This window comes from Sparus aurata, chromosome 6 (genome assembly GCF_900880675.1).
Source record: "Sparus aurata chromosome 6, fSpaAur1.1, whole genome shotgun sequence".
Classification (NCBI taxonomy): domain Eukaryota; kingdom Metazoa; phylum Chordata; class Actinopteri; order Spariformes; family Sparidae; genus Sparus; species Sparus aurata.
The window spans coordinates 11075611-11090129 of NC_044192.1; the positions used below are offsets into that span (position 1 = coordinate 11075611).

At 44.0% G+C, this 14519-nt stretch overlaps 1 protein-coding gene across 1 annotated transcript in view; it reads left to right on the forward strand.

Moving 5' to 3' along the window:
* Window positions 1-10564: 10564 nt before the first annotated feature.
* Window positions 10565-14519, forward strand: part of LOC115583949 (metabotropic glutamate receptor 4-like) — a 217676-nt gene continuing 213721 nt past the window's right edge. Inside the window, exon 1 of the mRNA XM_030421234.1 lies at window positions 10565-11176. The gene's annotated coding sequence lies outside the window, so the exon portion shown is untranslated. The remainder of the gene's footprint in view (window positions 11177-14519) is intronic.

The following is a 14519-nucleotide window of genomic DNA, read 5'->3' on the forward strand; positions in this document are numbered from 1 at the left end:
CGCGGCCACTTGTCTGAGCACCTTACTTATAAAAAAAATCACGTGTGACGATATCCAGGTAATATATAATAGTTAATCTTTTTTTTTTTTTTAAATGGATGTAATGCTAATTTATGAGTTTCAGCACTGCAGGTAATGGACAGCGCCGGCAGGATTCTCAAAACTGATCCAATAATGTGAAATAAAATGATAGATTTCACATGTACCCTTTAATAAACAACAACATGACACTCAAGCAATTATTACTATTAGTAATAATAATAAAAACAACAATAATTATAATATCTTGGTTTTATATGTCACCTTTCAAGAGACCTGAGGATGATTTACATTAAGGAGGGCACAGAAAAAGATTGACAAAAATAAATACTTTTCTTTTTCTTTTCTTTCTTTCTTTCTCTCTTTTTTTTTAACCTTTATATATACTTATTGTAAAATCTTGTCTAGGAGCTGGAGAGATGGTTGGGCGGATGACAGAGTAGGTTGGATTGATGGAGGGCTGACAGTGTTGGCTGAGGTTGTAGGCCTTGGTGAACAGGTGGTGCTTCAGGAGGGTGTTGAAGGTGCAGATTGGAGAATGGAGAGAGTTTCACCGGATGGAGACTGCAACATCGAGGACCCTGTCTCCAGAAATTTGCAGCCAGGGGTGTTGGAGTTGGAGAGGAAGCTAGAGTCTGAGGACAGCAGCTCCTGGGATGGGGTGTAGGGGTGGAGGAGGTCCGTATGGTAGTCGGGGACAAGGGCATGGAGAGATTTATGGGGAGCCAATGGAGCTGAATGAAGGTGGTCGTGATGTGTAGGTGTGTGTGAGAACCCTGGCAGCTGAGTTTGGCACATATTGGAGCCTCTTCAGGGCCTTGCCTCTTGCTGGGGCCCCTGAACAGCACACCACTGCAGGACTGGCTGGAGTCTGGAGATGTTGTTTGGATGGAAAAAAAAAAGTGTTGATGGATTTGAAGTGGGCCTGAAAAGAGAAAGTAGAATCCATGATGACTCACAAGTTGCTGACCTCGGGGAGAGATGGAGCGGCCTCCTACGTCAAAGAGGAGATCTCCAACCTCCTGGAGCAGGGCCTTTGGGCCCCACAACCATGAGCTCCGTTCTGTTTAATGAAGGGCTATCCTTAGCCCGAGGCTAAGAGAGGATCCTGGGATGAAATAGCCTCGTTTCAAACACAGGTTGTTAACCCAGGAGTAATCTAAGCCAAGGGCTATTATACTCACACCGCACTTCTGTTAACCCGGGGTTAAATGTCTGTTGAAACCCATGACTAATGTTAACGCCATAATGTTGTGTTCTACTCAGTTTACTTTAGCTCCGTTTCACACTAGATGTTCAGGAGACTGTCTGTTCTCTGTTGAGGTCCCATTGTTTCTTACTGCTGCAACAATCCAATCTCCCACCAGGGATCAATACAATTTCTGTACTCGTGGTCCCCCTGGTATTGTATGAAATATGTCTTGGTTATGTTTTAAGAATTAGAAAGGTCTTTTTTATGTTATCTATAATTACTACAATACTATCACTTCACTATTCATATTATTTAAATAGAGAATAGGTCGATTACATCCATCACTATCTAGTAATCACTAGCCATCACCATACTGATGGAAACTCAGTCCACACAATGTTTCTGAAGCCTCAACAACAACATTCCCCTAATTAACAATTAAAGTAGATTGGTATTTGAAAAACATTCTAATAAAAGCAACAATAACAAGGTTAAAATGGTTCCATACAGCTCGTCTGGTAGATTCTAGTCTCTGAAAAGCTCTGAGATCCCCTGTTGATTCGAAAAGACATTATTTACACCCTTAACGCACAGTTGAGCTCGTGCAGAGTCTTCAGAAAGGGTGCTGACTAACTCTTTTAGCTTCGCAGCTACAGTGAAGACCCTTAAAAACGGGTGTAAAAATCACATTTTCCAAACAATTTATGATCTCAGGGCTTCTGGAGACTTGGATTACGCTGAACAAGCTGAATGGAACCGTTTTATGCTTGTTTTTCAGTTGTTTTATCACGTTTTAAAACAAGTCCTGATCTAGGAGGAATACTGCAACGCTATGTTGTTGTTGACACTCCAGAAATGTTTTGTGGACTACAAAACTTCACCTGTCTTTTCCGGGGGGAAAAGACAGTTACTTTTAGAAGTAACTTGAACAAAATTAAAGGCACTATATTGGACGGCATCACGCTCTGCAGGTGTTTGTGATATTGTGGCCATGAGCCCCTGTGTGTGTAGCTTAGCTGCTGTTCATAAATTGAAGTGCATCACGGTCAAAACACTAAAAGATGCAGGAGAGAAAATGTAATCAGGTGGACGTGTTGCTGCAGGCCAGCTGTTAGCAGTGTGCAGCATTAACATATAACTAAACTGTAGTAACAAACACAGTAAATACCAAAAAAGAAGTCAGTGTAGAGTCGACATATCCTCAAGTCATGTTAATTTTTTGAGAATTGTTGAGGCTGCAAAAAGGCATAAATTATAATTCTTTAAAATATAGACACATATTTTATTCAATCCACATATAAATCTAATCAAAAATAAAACACAACATTTATTTGTGTGTTTTTTTATAAGAAAGACACGTTATTTTAAGGTAAACTATACAGAGGATCGGTCATAAACACAAGCAAAAAAACAAAAATACACAATCTTTTGGGTGGCATCCGGTGCTTTCTGCCTCTCTATCCTCTTTCAGGCAGATGTGAGCAGGCGTCACACAATTAAACACATATCTGTATAGGGTCACACTCAAGAGGTTGCACTTTTACCATCTGCTGTTGCTACGGCAACCCATTCTCTTTCCAGGTCTCTGGTGAACCGTTAACAATGAGCAGCAGGAGCAGAGATGGCCTGCAGCCCCCGTCATGGCCAAAAGAGGGCGCTCACCTCTTTCAGGACAAGTGCAGCATGAAACAGGTATTTTGAAAAGGGCTGAAGATCAAGTGTAAAAATGCTTGTAAATTATTTATAAAGCCATATTAAAAGTGTCTAGTAACTATATAGTCACAACATCTCCCTCATGTATTCTAGGCGTCCTCCACTTCTGGCTGGTGTGTAAACAACATGGCCGTTCTTTGTTCTGAGGTTCTCTCTGTTTTCCCCGTTGAAGGGTTGTTTTTATTGAGTTTTTTTCTGTTCAGTATGAGGTCTAAAGGTTACAGGTGTTTGTTACTCACATTTTAAAGCACCCCCAGGCTAACTTTTGTCTTTAGGGTGTATAAATAAATCTGACACGACTCGACAACACATCCAAATTTGTGTATGAGTTATTTGATTGATGGCACGGTAAAGCCTGGTGGTCACTTTGCTAACGCATGCTCGTGGTGTCGGATGGGCTAAAACTGACTTTAGCCAAAGCGCGTTAGCATGCTTCGGGGGGCTGGTGCCAAGTGTGTGGGCGCATTTAAAAAAGGTTGCTGGTAGCTTCGTATTGATCAGGTCAAAGGTTTTTGGTAACGGAGCGGTTGCTAAATAGTGGCTTTATTTGTGGAGCTGAATAAACAGTGATAGCAACAGCAATGCTGGTGGCGAGGCATAAAAATGAAACTGCCTATCAAGCCAGTGGGGCCAGCTAATGTCAGATTATAGGTCAAAACATTTATTAGCATTAATGCTGAGCTACAGTAGGGATCCTCATCCAACTTTTGGCACAATTCATAATGTGTACTGATAAAAACGGTGAATAAAACTGGCAGGATGTGAGATTCAAATCTTCTCAGAATATCATCATCTTCCTCAGGCATATTAATCGATTGATTGACTGATATTGTTTTATTTCAAACAAGTAACAAAGCAACAGTTAAATAAAAGCTCTCATAAAGAAAAAGAAATAAGAGTGAACCTGTACAACGAAATTCAATAAAGACAATTCAGTTTACATGTTCAAAAAGGAGTGGGAAGTTTAGAATGAGCATACATAAGAACACCATTTTATATGATTGGCACTTTAAAGGGGCACAATTTACAATATTAATGAGGTGATAACACAAAGTTAGAAATATGTACTTTTTCCCATGACTGAATAAACAAGCTGTTCTCAGAGGAAAAATAAGGATAACAAGCTAGATAGGTGGCAGGGTCCGCCAAATAGAGCAAGTCCTTTAAGGGTCCGTTTGTTTATTCAGTCATGAAAACAAAGAGAGTTTGTTTATTTAGCTTGTTAAGCCAGAAAAAATAAATCTTTTCTGATTACAATTTCTCCCCCGAAACTACATAGTGCACCTTTAATAATGAGGCGAACTAAGAAGATTGCAAATTACGTTGCACAAAAACAACAACAAACCTCAAATATCGAAACATAATGCTATTAAATCTTTGCTAAAAGTACCTTAATCCCCCATACCCCATAATCACATATTTCCCTATAATTCTACACTTTGTGAACACTACTAACTTTAAAACACATACATTCCTCTATGTATGCATAAATAAACACAGGGAATGTACAGTGGATTAGCTACTTGGTTTAAAATACTCTTTGCCCACCTGATGCTGTAATTCTTGGAAGTTGCGCTGATTGTTCTCACAACACTACAGATGCTTTCAACAACTCACATACACATTTGTAACATCTGAACCAGCTAAGACAGATTTTAATGGTACAACCAGATCTAGTTTGCTAAAGCTACCAGACTGATATTAGCTCGTTGTCTATTCAGGAGAGACTTCCCACTCAAACTAAGTGATGGATTCATGATTAGCTTGTGCAACCCAGTCAATACTTAGAAAAAGAGCAGGAGTCTAACTCTGAAATGGACATAATCTATTAATTTCCTCCATTATAGTAGCAGACAGACAGAGCAGTCGCGCCCAGAGCTTCACTGTGGCAACGGCAAATGAGGAGGTGAATTTAGTTTAGCTTGAGTGCTGTGTCCCTTAACACGGCAATCCCTCTGAAGACGTATGACACACAACCAAAGGCTATGCAGCGGCTGAGGTTTGGTTAATCGAAGACTAAAAAGATATTGGCAACATTAACCTTTCGAGCACCCTTTTTTTCTCCAGGTAAATATGCACGTTAATGACCAAATAAGCAGGAGATTGTGTTGTTCTGCCCAAGGCCAGAATAGATTGTGCTCGGCTGCACACATAAGAGAAGCAATTTACGATGTTGTGGTTTTTCTCTCGCCTTAAAGCGACACCACCGCTCTCATGGTATCTTTTGTTGAAAGGTATCTGCAAGCTGACATCATCTAAAAAATCAACAGTTTCTAATATATATCATCACACGAAATCAGTTGTATTGAACACTGGGGAAAAAAAGCACTTTAAATCCATCCTTTCAGTAGGGAAAATCTGCTTTAGATGTGTAATTATCACATAAATCACTATAATTACACTTTATAAATGAGTATTGTGTGTCTTCACTTTTTCTCTACCGTGTTTTTTTTTAATAAAAGGCTCAGATTGAAGCCTGGTGTGAAAAAAAAAAAACATGTTGTGTTCTGATGTAAAGTGCCATGAAAGGCTCAAACGCCTACCTCACATAGAAAACCATTTAACATCCAAGGAAGTTAAATGTCACGACCACCAGGGGCTGCTGTCATGCCAGTTACAAGCGGCTCAGACTCATATTTCCAGTGACATTCAACAATTCAACAGCAACCTGTTTTTTAATGGCTTGAGAGCAAGAAGATCATGTAAACAGTGTATTTATAGAATATGTAACCGGTGCAATATCAACAGTGATATACAATAGCTTCATATGCTTATATTCCTGCTGTGTTTCCAGTAGCGGGCTTGTAACTGCACAAACATCCGTCGCGCTAAATCAGGAAACTGCTCCGTGAAAATAATTAGTTTATGTTTGCATCATTTAGAAAATGGCAAAATAAAAAAGCACACATGAGGTTTTAGTGAGAAAATGTGGGATGCTTTCAGTCTACTCAGCAGACACCCACAGAGGATTGATATTTTTAGATCAAAGGTACATAGAACATCCACATAATGTACTTTAATGCCCTTTTTGTTGTGATTTTGGCATCCCACTAGAAGCAGACTTTTCTATCATCTCTGAATACCAAAATGCACGCACGCACACGCACACACACGCACACACACACACACACACACATCCACACACAGGTCTTTAAAGAAATTTACTGGATAGACATTTGTCATAAAAAAACTTTTTTGCAGTTCATCATTGTCAGCAGCTTTTTTTTGATGACCGGCAGGCTAGTCATTTTTTTTACACCTGGTGAGTCTGTGTGTGTGTCGTCATGGCAAAATGTGGTTCCGGAGACAACGTTTGTAGCGGGAACGAGCGCAGAATCTGCTCTGAGGATCTTGGCAGGTGTCTTTATGTCCGTCGGTCTGTTGGTGACAACCGTGTGAGATGTAGGCTGAAGACTCCCCAGGTGTGTAGTTGAGATAAAAAAATGAAGGTGGGGTTTGAAGATGGCCGTGGTTTGAGCAAAGGAGGCCGGAAGTAGACAATTTACACCTCATGAAACTTTACAGATGTGTAGTTAAGATCAAAATGAAGGCTGAAATCGAGGATGGGTCTGATCCGGCCCATCAGCACCGACTGCTCATGCAATATTGTTATAATGACAACGGAGAAGTCGTGGGTCAGAACTAGGGCTGTCGTGATATCTAAGTTTTACAGGACAATTATTGCAGCCAAAAGAATTCACAATAACAAGATATTACATGTAGTAATCCTGCTCTCAGTCCAATTCATCTTGACTCTGTTTATTGTGTGTTTTGTCATCATACGTGTGTAGGGAGGCGGAGAGAGACTCTCTACGTTATCATACATGTCTGTCGTTTCAACATGATTTTGCACAGCAGTAGTAAATCAGTGAGCAGCGGCCACACGCTAGCTAGCTAGCAGTTCACTGTTACTGTGCGTTTTGCCCTTATTCTCTATTGTGTGCGGCTGGCAACCAGTGTTAAAGCCTATTACCGCCACCTACTACAAGACAGAAAGAAGCATAAAACTATTTAATCTATGAAAACCATGAAAAGTGCCAATCACAATTTCCTGAGAGACAAATCCGTCCATCCATTTATCCGTACGTGCTTATTCTTGTGCAGGGATTGCTGGGAGCTGGAGCCAATCCCAGCTGACACTAGGGGCAAAGGGGGGTACATCTTGGACAGGACGTCCAGTTCATCGACACACAGGGACAAACAACCACCTGCATGTAAAGACGTTAACGGAGCAGTTTGTGTTTGACAGAACGCTGTAGATCCAGTTTCACTTGTGCACCCTCTGTACCTTAGATGTTATATACACTGTAGCCGGCCCCCTTATATAAAAGACACATTGAAAGGTCACACCTGTGACAACTGTCAGCCGGCCAGCATCTCAAAAAATATATATCACTCACGCGTGGAGCATATGGCCAATCTCTGTCCCGGCTGACCCGTTTCATCTTTGCACAAAATTGCTTCAAACAGACAGTGACAAACTGGCTCATTTCTATGTCTACCAACTTGTGGGCGTTTTTAGACAGTCAAAAGCTCAATTTTATATAATCAAATAACAGCAGATAGTCTGTGTACCCCCAGAGTTCAATAAAAGGATGACACACTGATGAAAAGATGCGAGACACAAACATCATGTTTTGTCACAACCATCAGATTATGGTTTATTTCAGACCGAGGGTCCTCCATGTGCCCCCCTCCTCCGCTGTATTCTTCTTCCACTTATCATCATTGTTATGCTTCAGCTCTTTAAATCTTCCTCCATCAGATTGATTCAACGCTCATTTAACAAAGGAGGACTTTTACAGTGAAGTCTTGAAAAAGCAGCACAGTCGCCAGGATAACATTTTTTGCAGTTTATTTCTGCAAAGCACGGACGCGTTCACATTTGTACGTGTAACCGGCTACGTACCGCATCGATCATATCACCTCCAAAATTACATGTTTATTACCTGACTTCCATATCAGGAGGTGCGGGTGGTGGTGGAGTTACAGGTGACCAGGCTGGCAAGCCATAGTGTGACGACATTGGACAGTTTGTTACACCCCAGGACGTTTTCCAGCCGTCTCTGTGGCGACAAAACTGGTTGTTTTTAAGAAGACCATGTCACATTTCCAGCTGTGTTTGTGGTGACCAAAACCATATAAATAAACCCCCGGAGTTTGTGGTGACAGAAGCAAGAGTTTTGAATGAGACCTCTCGACAATTCCAACTGTTTTTGCGGCGACAAAACTGGGTAGTTTGAAGGAGACCTTGGGATATCTCCAGCTGTGTTTGTGGTGACAGAAGCACGTACTTGTTAAACAGACCTCGGCACATTTCCAGCCCTGTTTCTGAGACCATAACAGGGTGTTCTGAAGGAGACCTCGGGACGTATTCCAGCCATCAATGCGGTATCAAAACTGGGTGTTTTAAGAAGACCTCAGGACGTTTCCAGCTGTGTTTGTGGAGACCAAAACCGGGTATTTTTTCACGGGAAGTCAGGCGATCTCCAACCGCGACAGATGCAGGTCTTTTTAAGGAGACCTCTGGACATTTTTCGGCCCTGATTGTGGTGACCAAAAGAGGTGTTTTAAGCCAAACTGAGTGGTTTTTGTCCTTAAACATACAGAGGGCCGTGACATAAAGAAACTCTAAGTTTGAACTCAACTGTGGTTTCGCAGAAATGTACTGTGCCAACATTTATTCTGCAGATTGGGTCAGAAAAAAACAGGCACACGGGCTCTTTGTGGGGGAATGAGTGAGCGGACGGAACAGCCAGAAACAGGCCAGAGCTGTCATCAGCAGAGGGGTCACTCTAAATCATACAAGTTCTGCAGGAGCTCTAATGAATCCCATCAACAAAGTGAAAATCTCGTGACCTCGGGAATTTGCATTTTGAGTAATTCCCCCTAATGTGTCCATGAAATGGGAGACGTCTGGGGGCAGGCGATTATGCCTCGGTGGCTAGTCTTTTTTCACTGGGATTTTCACTAGTCACCGGAATTAACATGGCTTAAATTCTCTCCGCCCCATAGCTAATTGAAACAAGTAATCTCCGGAGTTCGCCTTGCACAGAGGGGACGAGGGAGGACTCAGCAGCGTGACATGTTATCCTCCGAGCAGACACGTTCAACAAGACCGTTGCCCCCCCCCCCCCAGAAAAGCAAAGCAGGAGCAGAAACGACTCCCCTGGTAGAAATAACTTTTGTATCCATTCTCCACGGCTAAATAATTCACTTATTATGCTAACTGTGCTAAACAGAAATAGAACGCTGGTTTGAGGAGCTGACAGATGGGAGAGCGTCGATGCTTTGTAGGGTGATAAAGAGATGTAAAACACTCTGTTCAATAATGTGCACAAGTGAGATCTGAATCCATTTTTTTTTTTGTCTTTTTGTTGTTGTTGTCGATGCACGGTTTATACAGTCCCCCGACAGCCTCGCTAGACTGCCAGTCAGTCTAGTCGTGTAGCTGGAATTTGCTCCAGCAGAGGTGGGGATGAATATTCAGAGGCTCAGCTGCCTCCAAGGCCCACAGAGACAGGGCACACACACCCTCCAAGGACCCCCCCCCCCCCCCATCTCTCTCTCCACACACATACACACACACACACATACACTTTCCCCTTGATGTGGTGGAGTCGGTCCAACACTCCACAGGTGTGACCCCACTCAGACCTGTGAAAGCCTCCACACACCACTCGGGCCCCTGTGATCAGGGGAAGGCAGAAAGAGAGGGAGCAGCTGCGCATATGCAGGAAGCAGAGGCAGTATTATCAGCACGAGGCTTCTATTGGACATCATGGAAAATTAATCAATCCCTCCTCCTCCTCCTCCTCCTGCAGGATGGGAGGTTGCACCGATGCCAGGGTTCAAACTGATTGATGAGGAGATTCTTCTTCTTCTTCTCTCTTTAGCAACACACTTTGTAGACTTTTTTTTGTGAAGGTTAATAACCAAATGATTGATCAATCAATCGCATGAGAGTCTCAAATAATAACCCTCCGTGCCTGGTTCAAAAACTCACTTCTCACCTTTTTTTGGGGGGGGGGGGGGCAGAAGGATGTCGGACATCATTCAGCAGGCATGCCCTCGAACACGATTCCACACGCTCTGCTGCAGAGTGCTGTCCGTCTGTGACACACACACACACACACACACACACACACAATTGTGTCAACAAGATTGACTTTTCTCACTCGGTGATTGGACTTGATGTGTTCGTCAATATCCACGCGCAGCATTCTATAAGCGCCGCAAAAGGTTTTTTTTTTTTTCTTCTTTTTTTTTCTCTTTTTTGCGCAACAGCACCTGTAGAGAAGCCAGAAGCGTCATATTTCCAACAATCACACCACGTCTGCCTGCTGCTGGCTGTCAGCGTGAAGACTGGATGGATTTTTATTTTTTATTTTTTGTCTTGCAAGTACCCCCCCAAAAAAACTAAATTACCCATTCACTGCCTTTAAACAGTGAGATTCTCTATAAGCAGACACATGCGGTATGATCTCCAAACCCTGACACACTGAAGTCTGTCTTTTAAACAAATGGCTGCAAAAGGCTTCATCTAACATGCTGTAATCTGGCACTCACACCTTTTTCTCTCTCTCTCCCCCCCTCCCCACACACACACATGCATTGATGCTGCATTTCTTCCCTGATAAAGGCGGTGTGTGTGTATGTGTGTATATATGTGTGTGAGTGTGTGTGTGTGTGCGCGCGCGCTGCGATGCATTTAACATCAATCACATCCAGTGCACGGGGCGCATACACTCTCCCGTCTATCAACTGGAAAGTGCTCACGCCTAGGGTGCGGGATGTGCGCCGCTCCGCTCCGTTATCCCGTTCAAATCTGATCCTCTCATCGCGGGGAGCTGTGTAAATGTGCGAGCGAGTGGCCCTGCCGGACGCGGACATCTATCCCTCCACCCCCACCACACACCACCACCACAGTCTGCACAGACAGGAGCCCCTAAAGTTGGGGACTTGAGACTTTTTTTCTTTTCTTCCAGCAGCACTTTTTCTCGCGGACGGCGCTCGGAATGGTCTCGTTGGATCGACGCAGCCTCGAAACGCGTGCGGATTCCCTTTGGATACTATAACAGTGTTTAGATGTTTTTTTTGCTTTGTTTTTTTTTTTTTGGTGGAGGGGGGGAAACCCTTCCGTTCGCAGCTTGATGGACTCAACGAGACGCGGTTTTGCTTTGGATATGGGTCACTTCTTATGAGAGGATCCTTCGCGGGCAGGAGAGAGGGGTAAGTACAGCCACCCAGGCTGCAAAGGAAAAAAAAAAAAAAAAAAAAAAATGGGTCATCCACGGTAATCAATTGTTTGGAGAGGTGGGGAAAAAACATCGTGACTTAAATTTACTGAAGTGCCAAGGCGGGGAAAAGAAAAGATGCCCACGTTGATGCAAATCTGGAGCATTTTCATTTTGTATTTCTCATTCTGATTTTTCTTTTATTTATTTTGCATCAACCAGTTAATGACTCATGGTGTTAGGACAGTTTTTGAAAAGTGCATCGCCTGTAACGCGCGGTGCAACGCCCCGGAGCGGAGCTGCAGCGGTTGTATTTTACGCGTTAAGGCGCTGCGTGTTTGTGCGGAGCTGCGCGCCTCCCGCGCTGCGCTGCAGAGGCGCCCCAAGTCTCACGAAATGTGATAAGAGAATGACTCAATATCCGAACTGCTGGAGCCACAGGGAGGGCTGACGTGTGATTACACTGACAGCCTTTTTTTTTTTTTTTTTTTTTTTTTTTGGAGCACGGATCAGACCATGGAGACGTCTTTGCAAAAGAAGAAAGAATAAAAGAAAAATAAGAACCAGCCTCTTCTTCTTTTTCTTCTTCTTCTTCCTCTTCTTCATCACCTGCTCCCACAGATTTATCTCATCTCCACCTCTCTCTCTCTTCCCCCCCCCCCCACTCAGCCCTGAAACAAGTTGAGTCACGTAGGGTTGGGGGGTGGTGGTGGTGGTGGGGAGCACCCCTGCTGGGTGGTGTCTTGTAAGTGTGTGTGTGTTTGTGTGTGTTGGGGTAGTGAACGGTGTGTGAACCATCGATTGTCAGTCACTGTGCTGTGCAGATGTGCAGCCTCCTGGCAGTGGGAGCCAGATTGGAGGCAGTGGTGGAGCCGCTGATGTGAGACTGCTGCTCATTGTACCCCTGAGCAAAAAACTTTAATGGGTTACTTGGGCATGCATGCTTGTTACTGTGTTGACAGGAGTGCGTGTACATGACGCCTTGACTCCCGTGCAACGCTTGCATCGCGAAACATGGCCGGAGGCGGTGGTCAAGCACAAGGTACCTGACACACAGTGCAGCCCTGGTATCCACACCGCCGCCTCTCTTCCATCCTGCTCCCTCTGGTTCCCTCTTTTTTTTTTTCCTTTTGTGGGGCCAGAGATTAGCTTTGTGCTATCTTACTCTCATGGCTTCAATTCATGATGATGATGAGGAGAGGAGGAGGAGGAAGAGGAAGAGGAAGAGGAGGAGGAGGAGGAGGAGGAGGAGGAGGGTGGGGGGGGGGCTGCTATGATTGGAGCGAAATATGCCATTGTCTGCATTCCCTCTGAACTTACAGCCAAGAGGGGAAATGTGCCTCATATCAGTGGGTAATTATCTAAAGAGTCTGACTCAGCAAAAGGGGAGATTTTAATTCAATCACGGGCCAGCCCTCTGAGCGCTCCCACGAGATAGATTTTATGTCTTACGTCGGGTTATTCTTGTTGGCATGTTCTTCACAACCGCGGTGACTGATAGCCTACCTGGATCTGGCTACAAAGCACGCTTAAGAAATCTCCCCCAGAGAGAGATTGGGAGTGAATGCTGGTAGCTGGCAGCGAGGTGCGGCAGGGCTTATTCAAACAGCCCTAGATTTACTTTTCCCAGCTTCGCCTGGCTTATCTCATCCTCTGAGTTAGTTTAGCAAGTGCAGACTCAGCGTAAGACCCCTCGTTTTTTTTTGCTCGCTGCTAAGTTCTTGTTAATACGTCACGGGGGCCAGAGTGTAAGCCGCTCTGAGGAGATAACTGTAGCATTGCCTCATTCTCTGCTTCATATTACATGAGGAGGCGCCGGCGCACCGTGGAAAACACAAGTGCTTCTTCTTTATGTCGCTCTGTTGCTATAGGGGTGGTCCTATAAGACATCACGTTCAAGTGGTGAACGATCAAAGTGACTGGAATCACTCCGGCAGAGGAGGCGAGGCTCGATTCCTGCTCTCCAGTATCCACATCTCTTCCACGAGCGAGTCTGCGATAAACAAACATGTGCACTGTTTCCCAAAACAGACCTGTGGTGAAATTCCCAACAGACCCCCATTGTTCCCCTCTTTTTTTTGTGCTGGAAATGGGGATGTGTGTGTGTGTGTGTGTGCGCAGCGTAGAGAGCCCAGGTTCCAGCTTCCAGTCTCCTCCCGGCAGACGCCATCTGCTCGCTGGGGAGGTTTTCCAAACAGTCCCGCAGTAAAGACGGAGGGGGGAAAATGAGAAACATGGCTACACTACAAACACAGCACGCTCAGGTTTTTCCCTCTTTTTTTTTTCTCCCTCCCTCGCTGCAAAAGGAAAAACAGGTCTCTTAATCTAAAAGAAGAAGTAAATGAGCGTATAAATACATGAGTAAATGAAAAAAAAACAAAAAACAGCAAACCCTGCCCTAGTTCGTGCCCTTCGCGTTGCATTAGCACACTTACAGATGGATTTCCCTCCTGTTCATCCAGAGGCGTCCATTAGAATTATCGGTGATTTGTCAGGTTTGCAGGAAAACATGCCATTAATGGACGGCATGTCGCCACCAGGTAACGCTTCATTTTACAGGTCTGCAGATTTCACGGTTAGTAGGTGGTAATTACCGAGCAACGTATCGGAAATTTCTATGAAATTACCGCTGAATGACATGGTTTCATGATAATATCCTGCTATTTTTCATAAATAGCAGGATACTTCTGTAATGCAGTTTCAAGGAAGCTTCCCACTGGTTTCTGCTGATCATGCCGTCTTATTTCCCAACGAGTTTCTCTCCTATTTCCCCTCAACGGGCCACTGAGTCGAAGCGAGTCGTGGCAGCTTAATTTCCAATAAGTTTCTGGCTAACATCCGCTGATCACGCCAATTTAATTTCCAACTACTTCCAGTCTAATGTCCCCTTAGTATTAAAAGAATGCGTTTTGATACATTGACCTGCACAAGTTGAGCAGAAACAATAACGTTAAAAGCGGGGCTTGGTGGAACTTCTGTGTTGTGCTGGAAGCCGGTCGTTTCTGCGAAACCACACAAGCTCAAGCTGTAGGTTTCTTGATGTTGCAACTTCAAGTTTGTTTGGCTTCCGTTTTGTATTTCTCTCATGTCACAACACTGTGGTCATGCTCTGGTTAGGTTCAGGCACAAAATCCACTTGGTTATGGTGAGGAAGACAAAGTGGTTTGGCTGAAAATCTATTGCCCGCCTCGTATCTATCGCCTCGCAATGTATTTTCATTATGTATTCGGCTGGAATATTTCGGCAACAAATTCAGCTGGAATATTCCTCGAGGTCTACGTATCAACACTCGCTTCTGTGTCACGAAAACGTCTGAAGATGGCGAGACTTCCCAGGGA